This window comes from Fringilla coelebs, assembly GCF_963513975.1.
Source record: "Fringilla coelebs genome assembly, chromosome: 2".
Classification (NCBI taxonomy): domain Eukaryota; kingdom Metazoa; phylum Chordata; class Aves; order Passeriformes; family Fringillidae; genus Fringilla; species Fringilla coelebs.
Window position 1 is genome coordinate 18,069,128 of NC_140029.1, and position 16,814 is coordinate 18,085,941.

The following is a 16,814-nucleotide window of genomic DNA, read 5'->3' on the forward strand; positions in this document are numbered from 1 at the left end:
ACAGCATAATATGAATTCCAGTCATGTGTGTGCCCTTTAACAAGTCACTATAGGCTTGATGATAGCAGTATCCCCTAAATGTGCATTAGCATTGATCACCTGTTAGACTGGCACATGTGATACCTTTAATTGAGATAAAAGACAATGTTTTCCAATTCTTTCCCTTTCCTATGGTAATTAAGAATAATGCCAGTGGGTTTTCACGGATCAAACAGATGTGAAAGATGCAAAAGAGCAAGGATTGATATTTTTCTTTGGATTTATTTTAGGTGATAATCAACAGTGCGTATTACCATCCTTCTCTGATGCACTTTTCTCTCCACTTAATTTCCCAGATCAGACATTCAGATGATTTCTGCATAAAGTATTAACTTAAATTCATATCTGCGACTCTTCAATGATAGGCACCTTTTTACTTCACCACCTCATGTTTCTAGTTCTGTTTAACACAGGCATATGCAGGCAGGATCTTGGTGCTTCCTGATGCAAACATCACTAAACATTTAACTCTCTGTCTGTACAAAGTGGCTGCAAGGGTGAATTATTTCTATCGTGTGAATGGAGACTCATACTTTTGAGCTAGACTACACTTTGAAAAGTGCAGTGAAATTAAGTTAACACAATTTCATCTTACTCCTGTTAAGGTGCAGATCCACTATCACCTTTTGTGTTCAGCAATGCTTTGTATGAAAGATATGCTGGAGGTCATCTCAGAAAACTTCGAGCTGGTACAAACAAGTAATTTACATCTGGGCTAGTCATTATCAGGCTCTGTTTTGGTCAGCAGAGAGGAGCAGGCAGTTTTGGGGATGATCCATGTGACAGACATCTGTTTTAGGATGTGAGGAACCAGTGTCTTCATGTTGTGACCACGATAGCAGTAGGTATCCACATTGCAAATGTCAGTAATTATATGGCAAACCTCATCATCATATTTTTATTTGGTTGAAGGCATGCAGACTGCTTGTGCTGTAAGAGGCTTGATGAAGCAAATGTGTGATGAAAGCCATTCTCCAGAGCCACTGAAGATCTTAATAATGTGAGAGGGCTACTGATGGCTTAATAAGTTACTCATGTTTAGTGTCAGATGTTGATGTCTTATTTAGCCCCAGAAATAAATCAAACTGCAAACCGTCCCACTGGAAGACAGGGAATTTCTGCAGATGAGAGATATTTTTAGGTAGAAAAGTCAGTATCATAAAAAAAACCACCCATGAACTTGCTGTATGTATTTATACGGTAAGGAACTGGGGGTAGCACTTCCTTTATACTCATCACCTGAGGCAGAGAAGAGCTGAATGAAAACTCATCAGCTGGACTCCCAGGGGAAAGCTAGGCTCTGTCTGGATGATGCTTCTCCTAGAAACTTGGTGAGATGCACCAAGTTGGAGATTTAGAAGCAATATAGCTGACCACTACTGCAATTAACTTGACAGTGAAATATAGGAATGATTGTTTCTTTCAGTGATCCATATGATGAAAGGCCTATAGCATCAATCCTTAAATTGCTTAAGGAGGAAAGAAGACATTTTTTCTATAACTCAACACCTGCCAGCTTGGTCTTTATATGTGAAAAAACTTTATGCATTCAATACTCTTGATGAGCACGTTAGATTTAAAAGCGGTGCCCTTTTCAGTCAGTCACAAACCTGAATTTATGGCTGCCACTGCAGAGGATGAATCTAACCAGAGAAACAGGATGAGAATTAATGCATTAGCCTTACATTGTTCATCCGTGTTCCTTTATTCATTCTCAGATTACTCACTCACCTTCTTGACATTCCCCTCAATTGAGCTTGGAAAATGTCTTCACTTCTTTTGCCAAAGCAGACTTTAAGTAGACTTTCAGATGTACTTTGAAATTTATTGCTTTTCTTTTGGACTCCTTTTATTTTGGCTTGTGTTCCTTAAGTTAACACAATTAATCTGATACACTGTGAAGTCAGAATATTTCATTATCTTGTTTATTTATAGTTCTCTTATCCTAATAAAGCACTCTGCCTTTGCAAGGATGTCTAGGCTACTTCAGAAATACATCCATTTTTGAAATTGAATGATACCATTCTACTACCAACTTAAATACAGTTTAAAAATAGAGATATGGATTTATGAACCTCCAGTAAGATTACATTGCCAAATGAGATGCTTTCCAGTGCATGGCATGTCAAATAGGAGCAGCTGAGGATGGCAGTGGAGGAAGCCAGGACCCTCCCTTTTCTCCCAGGGAAAAGCAGTAGGTACCTCAGAAAATTATTGGTTTTTCTGTCAGACATGAACCTATGGGGCTTTGCTCTGTAACGAACCAAAGCTGACCATGCTGTGGGTGTTCCAGAGAGAGAGATACAACAAGTTCATTGATTTCTATGCAAACACACTAAAACAAATCCTCCAGGAAAACTCACTAATACATTGCATAGAAAGATAATAAGGTAAAGGATAGGTTGATAAATGGAAATGAATTATCTTAAAAACATTGGGTATCAGATCTGTTACCTTGGTTCCCACAACAGTACAATTTCACAAAAAAACACCTTGTCAACTTTTGTGTCCTTTCTGACCTTAGTTTATAGGCCAAGGCTCAGTGGGGAGTGCTGCCTGCAAGGAAGAAAGGGATTTATGCATTCCTGATGTGATCAGTTATTTAATTGCAAAAAAAAAAAAAAATTAATGTTGGGACCCATTTTCTCTGGCCACAGAAGCAATCAGAGGACAACCTTTCTGCTCCCAGTCTCTCACAAAAATTTTCCTTTATCTCTTTCTCAGACCAGACTGCTAATGATGCTGTTAATGCATCCAGTGCTTTTTTTGCTGCCATTTTCCTCATAGTCAGGCACCCTTTCCTCTTTCTGTCACAGATGGTAGGCAATCACAGTTTCAGCAATCAGTTCTTACATGCCTGCATTTGTCTTGCCCTTCTCTGCTACCAAATGATTCATCTTGTTCTCAGCCTTTTCAGCATGCAAGCCAATGATTGTGACAGCTTTCCTACCATTTCTGCTACCTGCTTGCACAGAGCACTTGAATGTCCCCTTTCACATTTACCTTGAGTAAAAGGCAGCTCTTAGACTAAGCAACTTCAACAACATTTAGCTCAGCTCAAGAACTTCTTATTTCACAGTTAAAGATGACACAGACAGGCCCTAATGCTTCTCCCACTTAAATGAGCTAGATCCCTTTGCCTTTGATGGGGACAGAATTATATTTGAATATGTGAAAGTTCTCCTCTGAGGTGAGATGAGCTATTCTACAGCAATTTTTAAATCTCCCAGTTTAATCAGGGAAGATGACTCAATTTTGCTGTTCTCCTTCTCCACTGTCAGATTCTAAACCTATAGCATAAATCTGCTGTCATATTACTTTCTCAAATACTGAAACTCTAAAAACTGAAGTGGATGCTTAAACTGAGCTTGAAGGGGATAAGTTTTATTTTAATTATTGTTATATTGTTATCAAAGACTAACCATTACTGTAGTAGTGAATACATATATACTGAGGATTTTTACTAAAAATCAAGTCTGTATCAGCACCTTCCCATCCAGTGGCATAAGAATATCTATGGTAGAAAAATGATTAATGATTTTATAAAAGAGTAATCTGGTTTTTTTTTTTAGCTTTTACTACCCAATGCTGACTATTCTGCTTTAGTCGCACTAGAATTAACTGGCTAATTTAAATTGTCAATGACAAAGGAACCTGTTCATTTTCATCCACACTATGTATCTCTGGTTTTGTATCTCAGGTCTTAAAAAAGCTAGTTCTAAATTAAATCTTGCCTGCAGCTGAGGGTTCCCATAAAGAAGAATGCTAAGGAGAAGCAGTTAGTAGCTGCAGTCCGGGTGTGTAAGGCTAATGGGAAAAAAAAAATCAAAATTAAAACCTTTGTTGCAGTTCCAAAATTATTTTCTCCAGAGGAAATTGACAGCACAGAAATTAACTTTTAATACATGGAAAGGCTGAGTCTTCTATTCACAAGTAGTTTCATAATTAGATGTGCGTATAACCTTACAAAAAGCTAATTACTGCTTTGTTTTTCATTATCAAAATAGAGTTGCTCGTGATATTCACCAGTTTTAAAGAACATCTTGTTAGGCAAAAAGACAGTAGGCCTTCAGCAAATGAATGCAGGCATCTTTATATCTAATAAAACCAGATTTAATAAACTTCTTGAAACAACTCTGTTTTTCCACTCATCAAACATTGCTGAAGGTCCTGTGTTATTGAGCTTTAAGTGTACAGCTCTACAAAACTGGTTTTTGAAGCATCCAGCAGAACAAAGTCCCAAACCTGTGTTTTTAGTCTGATATTTGATACAAAATTACCTACACTTTTATAGTTTTCCTGTTTCCATGTATTCATCTTACTCTCCTAGGAAAAATGGTTGAAATGGTTCCATAAAGCTTGTTCTGTTTTTCTGAAATCCACATTCACAAGTACAGCAGCACATAGTTGCTGTATGTAGCCAAATGCAGCCCACTGGTACACAGTCATGAAGGAAAACACCTGCTAAACCTGCATGATGGATAAAGCAAAAAAAATGCCTCCTGTTTTTTTGCCATTCCCTGTACCTGAAGAGCTGGAGATGCACAAATTAATAGGCTTTGGACTGGTAAGAACTTGCTAATGTTAGGCAGACTCAGGCTCAAAAATACTTTTAATATTGTTCACTGCAAAGAAATGTGAGCTTGTTGAGTTTCCTCCAACAGAGGACTACTGCAGTAAGTCAGAAACAAGTTACCATAGTGACCTATTACCCACAGGGAAAGTAAATTTCTCTGCAATTATTTGTGGAGCTTTCTGTAAGGCCATACTGTCAACAAAACACCAGTCTTGAAAGCAGTGCATGCTTCTCACTTCTTCAGTGGGCAATGCAGAAAGACAAGCATGTGTAGGGTGGAACACACCAAGGCAGCTCCGGGAGAAGCTGCATTTTGGTGTTGGACTCAGGGGGCCATTGGTCCCAAGCAAGCTGCAGCTCACTTTCAGGGCTTCAGCATCACAAATTATGCACCTAAACGCTTGTTCTTGTCTCTCCTTCCTTTGTCTCACATCGAATACAGCATCTCACATTTTGCCAACACTGCTTCTATTCCTTTGGGTAGCTTTCAGTAGCAGTTAAGAGGACTGAAATCTTCCATCTGTCTTTCCTGGCCTCCAGAGTGAGTTCCACCCCCATGCAGCTTCCCCACTCAGTACCAGCCTCTTCTGCTTCATTCACTGGGCATTTTCTGTCTTCCCTCCAATTCACAGCCAGCTCTGGCTGGGGCAAGGACTTTGGGTAAGTGAGAACAAGAGGCACTTGTGGATGTCTTGGTGCTCAGTGTTCCTCTGTGCCCAGGTGAGCTCCTGTCCCCAGCTGAGGCAGAACAGGCACCCGCACTATCCCAAGGGATGCTCCATGTGCAGGATGAAGCTGCTGTGCTGTCACTGCTAACAGCAGTGCAAGCCCAGTGCTGTGCTCCCAGCTGCTCACCCACAGCCCCTTCTGCTCCCAGCATGGAGGGAGAGCCTGAGGGACAGCCCTGGTCCCCAGGCTGCCCCTGGACTGGGAGCCACTGCCCACAGCTGCCTGGCTCTGGCGTCCATCTGGCCAAGGCTGGTGCCCCCATCAGCCCACCCTCCAAAGGCAGGGCTCTGCAGGGTGGGGCTGGGGCTGTTGGGTGGGACTGTCCAAAGCCTGACAGGGCACTGGGCACATCATGGGCTGCCAGTCCCTGTGGCAGGGGGCTGCTCCATTCCACTTGCAGTGGGTTCAGCTGTTGAGGGGTGCTGGGGGTGGCCCTTGGTGACACAGGTGTGTTGTGTCAGGGCCCTTGGTGACACAGGTGTGTTGTGTCAGGGCCCTTGGTGATGCAGGACACTGCAAGAATTTATTGGCCGAGAGCTGCTGTCTGAAGAGGAAGACTCTGTTGGCCAAGAGTTCTCCAAAGAGAATGGTAACAGTCCGTCTGTCCAGTCCAGCTGGGAAGACGATAGTGACAAGGAGCTGGCCCAGGACAACTGGGAACACCTGAGGGTCCAGAGCATTGGGGTCAAGGCCCCGTTACAGGAGGTTGACTGGGACGAACTGAGTGTCCTGGAGCTGCCTGAAGAAGAAGCCAGGGAGCAAAGACCGGGATGCTCTGCAGAGGATGGGCTCCCAGTTGCTGTCCCTCGGGAGGCCTGGGTTGAGCTCCAGGCATTTGAGCCGTGCCCCCAAGTGCCGTTCTGTGCCTGGCCTCCCCACAGCCCAGTCCCTGCCCTGCACAGCTGCTCCAGCCCCTCGGCCCCACTGCTGCCAGCCAAGGGTCCCTGTGAGCAGCGCCTGTCCCACGCCAGGTGGGTGCTGTGGGTGATGTGCAGCCCCTTCTGCTGCCCTTGGCCTTGCCTGGCACCACTGCCCGAGGATTAGCGCACGGAGCCTGCCCGGGGTCCTGAGGGAGCCACACGGGCTGCTGTGCATGGAAACAGAGAAACGAATAGCAAGAAGAATAGGGATAAGAAAAAAAGATTAAGAAGAAGAAGAAGGAGAGGAAGAAGAAGAAGAAGAAGAAGGAGGAGAAATAGTAGAAATAAATAGTAAGAAGAAAAACAATAACAATAATAAGTTAGAATAATAAAAACAATAATATGAATAAGAAGATAAAGAAGTAGAAGAAATAGTAGTAGTAAAGATCAAGAAGATGGTGATGAAGAATAGTGAACCATAGTAGTGAACAATATTAATATGAAAAAAACTAATATGTTGAATAAGAATTAGAAGAAGAAGATGAAGAAGAAGGGGAAGAATAAGAAGAGGAAGTAGTAGTAGAAGAAGAAATAATATTAGTAATATTAATTAATATTAAGAATTAAAATAAGAAAAACAGAAAAATAGCAGGAATAAGAATGACTAAGATGAAGAAAATAATAGTAGCAGTAATTAATAATAATAAAAAGTATAATAAAAATAAGAATTGTAGTAGTAGTAGTAGTAGTAACAATAATGTCAAATTAAAATACACATCCACACATATTCTAGAATAACAGGATGAAGGGAAAGGCTTTAAAGATCATCTAATGCCTATTGATTCTCTTCTCTTTCTTTCTCTTAGAGACTTCTTTCTCATTTCTTTCTTTCTACCTCCCCTTTCTTGTGAAATAAAATCCGTGTTCAATAAAATCCCTGGGTTGTCCTCATATGGTCTCATTTGCAGCTTCATTTGGGCAGAGGTGTCTCTCCCTAAATGGGATGGTGGCACCTGGGCAGGGTCCTTTCCAGCCACAAGCATTCCATCATTCTGTCAGTTCCTCACTTCCCTTTTCTTCTTCCCTCTGCTTCCAGATGGGAATGAACTTGAAAATATCCATCCAAGAGGCTTTGCTGCCTGCTCTGGGAGCCCACACAGCTTCAGGACCTTGTCACCTGCACCTGCACCTGCCCAGCTCCCTTGGGAGGCACAGCTGAATCAGCACCCTGGGAGCCTTGGTAATTCCCCTCTGGGATCCGTGTACACACAGCAATGGTCTGGAATTCCAGTTTCCAGCAAGGGAAAATGTTCCTGGTCTTTCAGGCAAAGCTCTGATGGGGCTGAAACCAAGTGGAGCAGGATCTTACACAGACATTTCACAACCAGCCATCATAACTTAACCAAGGGCTGTTTTAGCACCTGGATTGGGAAAAAAATCTGGGGAGGGTTTTTGTCTGGGAGCTGTCCCAGGTAGAGATAGACACCAGGAAAGAATCAGGCAAAGACAGGAAGAGGAAGGAGGACACAAATAGCACTAAGCTGGTGGCACTCTGCAAACCAGAGTGGAACTTACTGAATAAGAATGGGACAGAAATAAAGAACTCTGAAACTTTGATTTACTATCCAAACACAATTTTGTTCCTTGGTTGCAAACCTCCTACTGACAAGAACAGTCATGCAGCATGCTTTTCAGAAAGCTCTTAGTTCTGGATTGATGTTGTAGGCTGCAGACACAAAGAATGATGGAATGGGCTTTATCCTCCTTCTGGTTCCTTTGACATCCTCAGCAGAGGCAGCACCAGGTAGAAATGGGCAGCTTGTGCTCACCCTTCAATAGGATATGGAGGGGCAAAAAGGTTTTGTAATCTCTGTAGCTGTTCCCACAAAGACGTGAAGGCTGATGCCAGATCCCCAAGGGTCACATTAAGGGGAGCCTTCATGCAATGCTTGCTTGGTATTGAGGGGCAGAGGGGCACTTTTATTCAGTGGGCTTTGTAATTCTGCCACAAGCCTGGTGGGTAGTCCATGACCTCCTGGACACAAGGATTCTGGGATCTTTCTTTTTTGGGGGAGAGAGCCAGGCCCTTTGGTAGCCAAAGCCAGTTCCCAGAGGTGGCATTAACAGGGTTATTTATTGCATGAAATGACGTTCAGGGCTGTTCACATAACTCTTTGCAGTTGTTGCTTATTGTGCAAACAACATCCCTCAGTAACATCCAGGGAAGGGGAAACCTTTTGTTGTATGAAACCCAAAAAAAACTCTGACACTGGTGTCTTTGGAGGGCTGCTGAATGCATCTGCAGCCCTGCTCTCCTTAAAGAAAGTCCCCCTTTTTGTTCTTCCTTGGCAGCACTCTTCTCATCTTGTTCTGCCCTTTCTGGATGGTGGGGCAGAATGTGACTTCAGTGAGTTTGCTGGTGACACCAAACTGGGAGGCCTGGCTGACACACCAGAGGCCTGTACTGCCATTGCAATGGATGTGGACAGGGTGGAGAAATGGGCTGAGAAGAATCTGGCAAAGTTGTGCAAGACACAGTGCCAATCCTGCACCCAGAAAGGAACAACTCCAGGCAGGGGCACATGCTGGGAACCGCTGGCTGCAAAGGAGTTTTCTGGAGAGAACCTGGGGATCTTAGTCAAGAGCAAATGTAATATGAGCCAACAACATGTCCTTCTGGCAAAGAAGGCTGAGGGCAGCCTGCACTGTGTTAGGAGGAGTGTTGCCAGCAGGCTGAGGGAAGGAATCCTTGCCCCCTCCTCTGCAGTTGTTTGGCCATACCTGAAGTGCTGTGTCTCCACTGGGGAGAGGCCAGTGAAAAGTCATGAAGGTGATTAATGGACTGGAGCATCTCTCAGATGAAGAAAGGCTGGAGAGGCTGTGTGGACTTCCTGGCAGTCTTAGGAAAGAGGAGGACTGGAGTCTGGCTTGCTTCCCTCTTCTATTTCCTTTGCAGCCTGGAGGTCCTCAGATCTTTTACTGTTGCTCAAAACCTATTTCCAGTGCAGAGCAAGGGGAAAAGGGCAAAGGAGAGCAGAGGTTGACCATGGCTGTCCACCTCAGAGGAGGATTTTGGACTTTGCCCTGTTCCCAGTCAGTGACTGCAAGGGTACCAGGTAGTGTAAGACAAGTCCACTGCTTCCCTCACATTGTTTACTTTGGCTTCTTGTGTTTTAAAGCAGAGTGTGAGACCTGGCTATTGTGGTTTAACCCCAGCCAGTAACAAAGCCCTATACTAGCCACTGTGAAGAAAATTAACTCTACCCCAGCCCAAATCAGCACACTGGAGAAAGAACTGCCTTTTTTCTTTTATTTGTTTTTTCCTTTGTACAGCAATGAGGACATTGCTTGACCATTAGCATATGTACAAGGACTAGGAATAGTCAAATATTTACTACCAGTTTTTTACCCTAATGTCTTTTTCTCCTTGTAAGATAAATATCTGCCTATAGATAAAGGCATCCTCCAAAGCTCATTCACCTGCAAGCCATGATTCTTTGTACATCCTCAGAGTCCTGAAAAGATGGTCTCTGTTTTCCGTCTTGCTAGCTGTGTCTTTCTTTTAATTCAGATTTAAATTTTTGGCAACTGATATCGACTTGTAAAAACTGCCAATATACCTTCTGCTATGGGCTCCCTAGCAGGGATGGCTGATAAAGCCACCATTCCCATAGCTAACTTGTCAGGGCCAGACACTCTCTCTGCAGGTCTGTCTCTAGTGTAACAGACTATGGATGTTTGCAGCCTCTCTAAGGGCAAGGTGAGTTGACAAATACCCAATAGCCTTTCCATTAAAGCACTACAGCTCATATCCCAAATTCTTGCCAGTACACCTCCCATATGCTTCAGCCACAGGTGCTAGGGTGGAAGCTGTATACATTAATTCTGCAATGACTTTAAGTTAAGAAGGGAATATCATTCTTTGTCTTCTCTGCTTCTGTCACTTCTCAGTCCCTTTCCATATGGTCAATAACAAAAATTCACGAAAGCTGACATTTTATTTTTACTTTTCAATGATGGAGAAATTTTCTGAGAAAGGGTCAGAAGTTTGAATTTCCTGTTTTAGACTTATCTGAGGGTTTGGTCAGGAAAAGGTTCATTTTTCACTCCCACAAATCACTGCAAAGAAAACTGCCCCTTTTTGATCTGGGTGAGCTCCTGTCATTCAACATATTTAAACACACCAGAAACAAACAAGGAGCTTTCACATTAAAACAAATGTCTTGACTCATAGCAGCACCATCCACAGATGCCCTAAAGATGGAAGATTCACACTGAGTCTAACAGTTGTCACTTCTTTGAGAGGTATTCTGTCTGAGGTGTGCATAACTTTGTTGCATTCATGTCACTTTACCACACAGTGACACAGTGAGTTTGTGTATCACTGCTATAACCATCAGAACATATAGCCATTGTCTCTGCAACCTTGCATCAAATTGATCAGCAATTATACTCAGCAGAATTGATTTTTCAACAGTTTCAAATTGAATTAACTGGCTCTTGAATACATATTGGTACCTTATTACTCCACAATGAAGCATGACAAATTGAATAAGGCCACATATGATTGGTCAAAAGACAGAGTGAATATGCAGAATAACATCTATGAGATTTGTATTTCAATTTTTTAAGCAGGTTCTAGCCCCTTATTTAAAGTCTTATTTTCCAATAGACTTACCACACTTCATGAAGAACTATCTTAAAGTCCATGCAGTGTAACCAGATGTGACCAAACGTCAAGCTGAAGCAAGCAGCCATATGAGCATCCCAAATCCATGTTTTGTTTCTTCCTATTTGCAAAACAGAGCAAACAGTAAATGAAATTAACTTCAAATAAGAGGAGTACAGTACCAGCTGCATTAATATAAAGGAAACTTGAATGTAAAAAATTTGTCAGAAAACAACAAAATGAGATTAGTCTGCTATGGATAAGCTTGTGTGGGTGAGGATTAAAAACAACTCCCTTCAATATGCTGTGACAATGCCATGGAATCCCTTTTCATTTCTGTTTTAATGACATAAATGCCTAGGATGATTACAAATAATAGGTAATATCATGACATGAAGCTTCTGTCTACTGATGGTCAAGGGTTTTAGGATCAGGTCCTAGTACCTGGCCAAGAATTAGGAGTGGGATAGTTCTCACTGCCCTTTGCACTAGCAAACACTCTTAAGTCAGTCCCCTGACTGTGGGCTCGGGGTGATGATCCCGGTGAGGCAGACAGAGACTTTTACTTTACGTGAGAGAGGGATGGGCCAGAACCAGCTTTGTAAAAAACAGTGTTTTCTTTCCCCCTTACATGATCTGTGTATAATCTAAACTTCTAAGTTCCTCATAACAGAAGTTTGCAAGGGATGATTCATTCGATGTGCATTAGTCTCCCCCTCCTAATGTTAAGGTGAGATGAATTAGCTTTTATAGATCACTATATTTCTATAAGGATTACTGCAATTTCCTGACTACTTGGTGCTTTTAGTGCTTGCTATTTGCCTAATTTGATTAATTCTCAAACTCTTTTAAATAGTTAAAGTTAGGACATTTGTAGTTCACTTAATGAAACAAGGGTCTGGTTTGTTCACAAAACAGAAAAACTGAATACCTCTCTTTATTTGAGACTCATGGCAAACCAGCTCTTCAGCATACTCAGCAAAACACCTCTGAATTTCTTCATCTTGTGCCATGCATGAAAATCTTATCCTGCACTTTCATATTCAGAGCTGTGTTAAATTTTAAATATGAAATACATCACATGAAAAAGACAAATGAGAATTATAGTTCTGGCACAGCAAATTTTTCACATGTGCATAATATTACTAGCTTATTTGTGTCCTTGTTTAAATACTAGCAGGTTATAAACCTCTATTTCAATCAAGGGTACACAGCAATAACTCTTCAGAACTCTCCTTTTGCACAGAAAAACATCACTGAAAATGTGTTATTATGCAGGAGGCATATAAATTTATAGAAGGAAATCTAACTAACATTAAGACGATAGTCACTTGGAGACCATCTAGAGACACTGGGAAGAAAAGTGAGCACAGAGATAGGGAACATGCCATGCCTGCTACTCTCTACTACAGTGTGTGCATTGAGAGATAAGAGATCTAAATCCCACACCGGCCTGTTATCTCACCAATCTTTGTTGCTCATTTCTTTGTCGATGAGAGAGGGCATGAAGGTCATTCTCTGTACAAAGAAGCCTTGTTAATTCTAGCCTCAGTAGTACAGGTGTATGATGCATAAGAAGTTGATTGACTAAGCATAGGGTTACATCCAGAGGTCCCATTACAACACATCACAGAATAGCTTTCTTTTGCTTGTTCTGTACTATAAACTATAAATCTGAAATTCATGGCAGGCAAGTTCTGGTAAGAATTACCTGCTGCCCTCAATTATTCATTCTGTATTGATGGAAAGGAGAGTGGGCACTGTTTCATCAAGAGGAAAAGGAGGGCATTATCAAATTTTCCCAGGATCTGTTGGCAACTCCTGGTTATGTTTCTTCTGTCTTTATATCCTTAATATTTAAAGCCATGATGTCTTATAAGCTTGCTAGGTAGCAGCTTCTCAGTGACAATTGTATTCTAACGATTCAGTCAGACTTAAATACTTTAACAACAATTTAAACACAGTTGTTTTTGGGGCTTGATCCCATAAAACTCAAGCAGAGAGTATTGCCTATGCAGTAGAAAAGCTAAGAAAAGTTAATAAGCAGGAGAAGGACTCAAAACCACACTAATAAAGCCATTGCCGTCTACCCTACTAAAGGCCAGAAGCAATATATAAAAGAGTACTTGGTTACCTGCCTCATTAGATGACTGAGCAAATGCAGGAGATTATTTATAAAGATGGTAGCCGGAAGGTCATGTTTATTTCCTTCTGCAATAGCCACCTGATTATACCTGAGAACATAAGAATACATTTAACTGTAGTTACTCTCTTAGCCCAGGACTCGTTCTTTATAGGTTACAGAGACAGCTCAGGGAATTACTTCTTCAATATAGCTCACAAATTTTTAAGCACCTTACCTAAGCCAGTACTTCCATCTCATTTCAAGTGTTTATGAAGGAAGGAGAAGGCAGGACAGAGCCTTGAAAACTGTAGCAATGGGGAACAAAGATACATGGCATCCTCATACATCTGAAGAAGATGGTTTTATCGCAGCAAACCAGGTCTTTTTATACTTTAAACTCAACAGAAATTAACTGAAACCTTACTCAGAAAGGCACTCATTGGCTGCTGCAGCTGCAGCGTTGTTGCTCATGTGTCCCTACGTCCAGTCATCTTCCTGTCCTGGCATCTCCCCAACCGATCACTGTCTCACTACCAGCCGACACTCATCCCACATTCACCTGACTACCAACCAACTCTCAAGAGACCACCCGATGTGCAGCTGAGCCCTTCCCTGTGTGCCTTTCAGTGAACAGAATTTAACAATTTTAATGTGTTTAATAAAGGTAAAAAATATTCTTAGTCATATCTCCTACAAAAAGCCATGGATTTTCACACTTCCTGTGATATTTTCAAATTTGCCTTCCATAATTTGCATGTTTTCTAGTGAATTTTGATGGCAGAAATGAGAAAAATTCTTGACTGTTACAGCCCTGCTGTTTGACAGGGACACTACAAAGCACAGTGAAGCACTGCAGGAAAAACACAGTCATTTGTTTCTCAAAGCAAGTATTTGGGATGGTCGGGAAATGAAGGTGCAAACATTGATTTGTTGTATTTTCTGGAAGATCCATCCATTTGCATATCTGTACTTGACACACATAAGGCGCAATCAAACACGAGCAAGCTTTGCCCACAGTCCAAGAGAAGTGCTCTGCCTAAGTACATTTTAGGGATGGGCCTATGGCAGTGTCTTATGCTTTTCATCAAGCCTTACAGACCTGGGCTTAGCACCATGCTAATCAAAGCAATACAACTCATATAAATACTGTTATCAAATGAGACGGCATTTTTATAGTAAAAAGTGGCTGAAGGTCAGTCATATGTTTCTATATGCTTGCCATGCCAGCTCAGGAGCTTCTAGCTCAGCAGCTTGAGATAAATTATCAGTACTTCCATTTGTTGATTCTTTACCTTCCTCATGCTCACCAGTGCCAGTTTCTGCCGGGAAACATTGGTTTTCATATCCTCAGAATGCTTGTCTTTGGGGTTGTCAAGTCAGGCCGCTCTCAGCACTCTTCTACACCACAAGCAATGTGACTCCCCTTTCCACCATCACTGATAACTTTGAGCTGAGCCACACAGGAACAGCATCCTGCTACACTGATTTGTTAGTGTTTGGCTGATCAGTGGGTAGAAAACTTCAGAAGTTCAGAATCAATGGTGCACCTCATTCTTCAGAAGCAGGAGCCTAAAAGTAATTAATTTCAAGCTGCCTGTGCAGATACAAGGAATATAGCCAAGAAATATCCATTCGTTCTCTATACAGGTTTTGAGGGCATTATAATTTCAGTAGAAACATCTAGACAGAAATATAAAAAATTAGTAAAACTAAGGTGACACATCCAATTATTCTAGGATCTGATTATATGCAGCATGAAAATGCATCAGAATTAGTGATATTTGGCACAAGCCCTCCCCTCTTTCCATAAGCTATCATACATACCTGTAATTTTATCAGAAGTTCCCATGGCCTTGCATTCCTGGTGTTTACAAGTGTAGAAAACCATTTACATAACTTTAATTGCTCAAAGCTACTTATCTAACTGAGCATGACTGGACTATCACCAGGTAACTTAAACAGTATTAGGTTTTTGTTTTTAAGCACCTGAACTGAGCCCTAGCTGTCAGAAGTGCCATATATATGTTTCATATCTTCCTCCCCACTTACTAGCAGCTTAATTTGATATATAGGATTATCCATCTCTCTTACACTGTGTCCAGATTAGGACAGGTTTCTCTGATATTAGTACAAACTATTTACTTTTATTTCCCACATAAGTGAAAAATTAGCATTTTTGGTACCTCATATTGATTCCATAAATAGTTTGCAAATTTTATTTATGAATTTTTCTGCAAGATATTTTGTTCTGATGCTAATAAATGCTAATAGAAAGGAATGTGTGTAATGCTACATAAGAATCAAGTCTAGGTGTCCTGTGTCTTTTGAATTTGGCATTTAAAATGGCAAGTTCTTTGTACTATTGTTCAGGTCTCTTTCAGCATTGTGAATAAATGAGAAGGGCAGGAAACAAAATCTAATCACTCATGATGAGTGCAAGAATAAGTATTTAAGTCTTTCCTGACAGCTGGCATTATTTTCTTTATAAATCTATTTACATTATGACAGACATGACAGCAGATTTTCACTTTTCATCACTGTAAAGGGATGGTGGCAGCAGTGTTGAAGAGAGGTGAATAATGTAATAGTTATCCCACAAATAATGCAGCCTGACAAATGCTGGTGACAAATCTCAGAGTCAGGAAACGTGCTTCACATCAGCATGCAGGAGATTCACTCTTTCTCTGAAGGTTATCCAAGCACTTCTGCAGCTCTGCTCTGGAAATCATGCGTCCTGGTTTAAAGGACAGGTGTCTGTCAAGGAAGACAGGAACCTCCTTTGGAATGGAAAATGTGACCCTCTTCCCTCCAAATTGTTAAAACTTTGAAATTATGGGGCTTTCAGGCAAAGATATGGGAAAAGGAATAACATTTCGTTACTAGTATGTATATGTATAACTAGGCTAACAAACAACCACAGCAGCAGCAGCAGACAGAGCCCCAAACCCGGAGCCAGCCGTCTCTCAGCCGCAGCACTTTCCCTGTGGGTGCAGTTCCGGTCCCGGCCGGCGGGGGCGCTGCTGGCTCCCGGCCAGGCAGGGCAGTGGGATGGCTCCCCCGCGGCTGCAGGGGGCGCTGTGGCGCGGGCTCAGCCACCTCGCTCCACAAGGACATGGCGGGCAGCACGGTGGGAGAGAGACAGAGGGAGAAGGGCCTTTCCTTCTCCCAGAGGAGAAACCAAACCAAACCATAGAGGCAGCCGGTCTCAGAGCCACTTGGGAAACTGAATGGACTGCAGCAGGAACCTTGGGGCAATGGGCTGGAACGGCAAAGGCAGGCACACCCGGCGTGACAAAAAAAATGTAGCAGAACCTCCACAGCCTAGCAGGACCCACAGGGGACAGGTGGACAAGGGATGTCAAGTTGAAGTGTAGTGAAAAACCCCAAGCAGCAGCAGCAGCAGAAAAAACAGCAGGGCTGGGTGGGGGATCGTTCCCCTGGATAGCTGACTGGCCGTGGCAGGTCCCGAGGTCAGGCTGCACAGAGGGTGGCACGGCGGGGCATGGCCGGTTCCAGGCACAGCACACACCCGCCCTGGGCGCCCCTCAGCCCCCAGCTCCCACAGGATCCCCGGCTGGCCCTCACACATAACGATACTCCTGAAGCCAGGCGGGGATGGGGCGGAGGGCAATGACCATTCCAGACAACAGACAAAAAACCACCAACAACAAAAATGGATGTGGGATAAAAACTATTCCCAAGATATCATGAAAACCAAGTTTTTTTCCAGATAGCTGTTGCTTCTCAAATTTATCTATGGAGAAAAGGCAGAAATAGTTCTTTATTAAAACTGGCACAGATGAAGTAAAAATATAA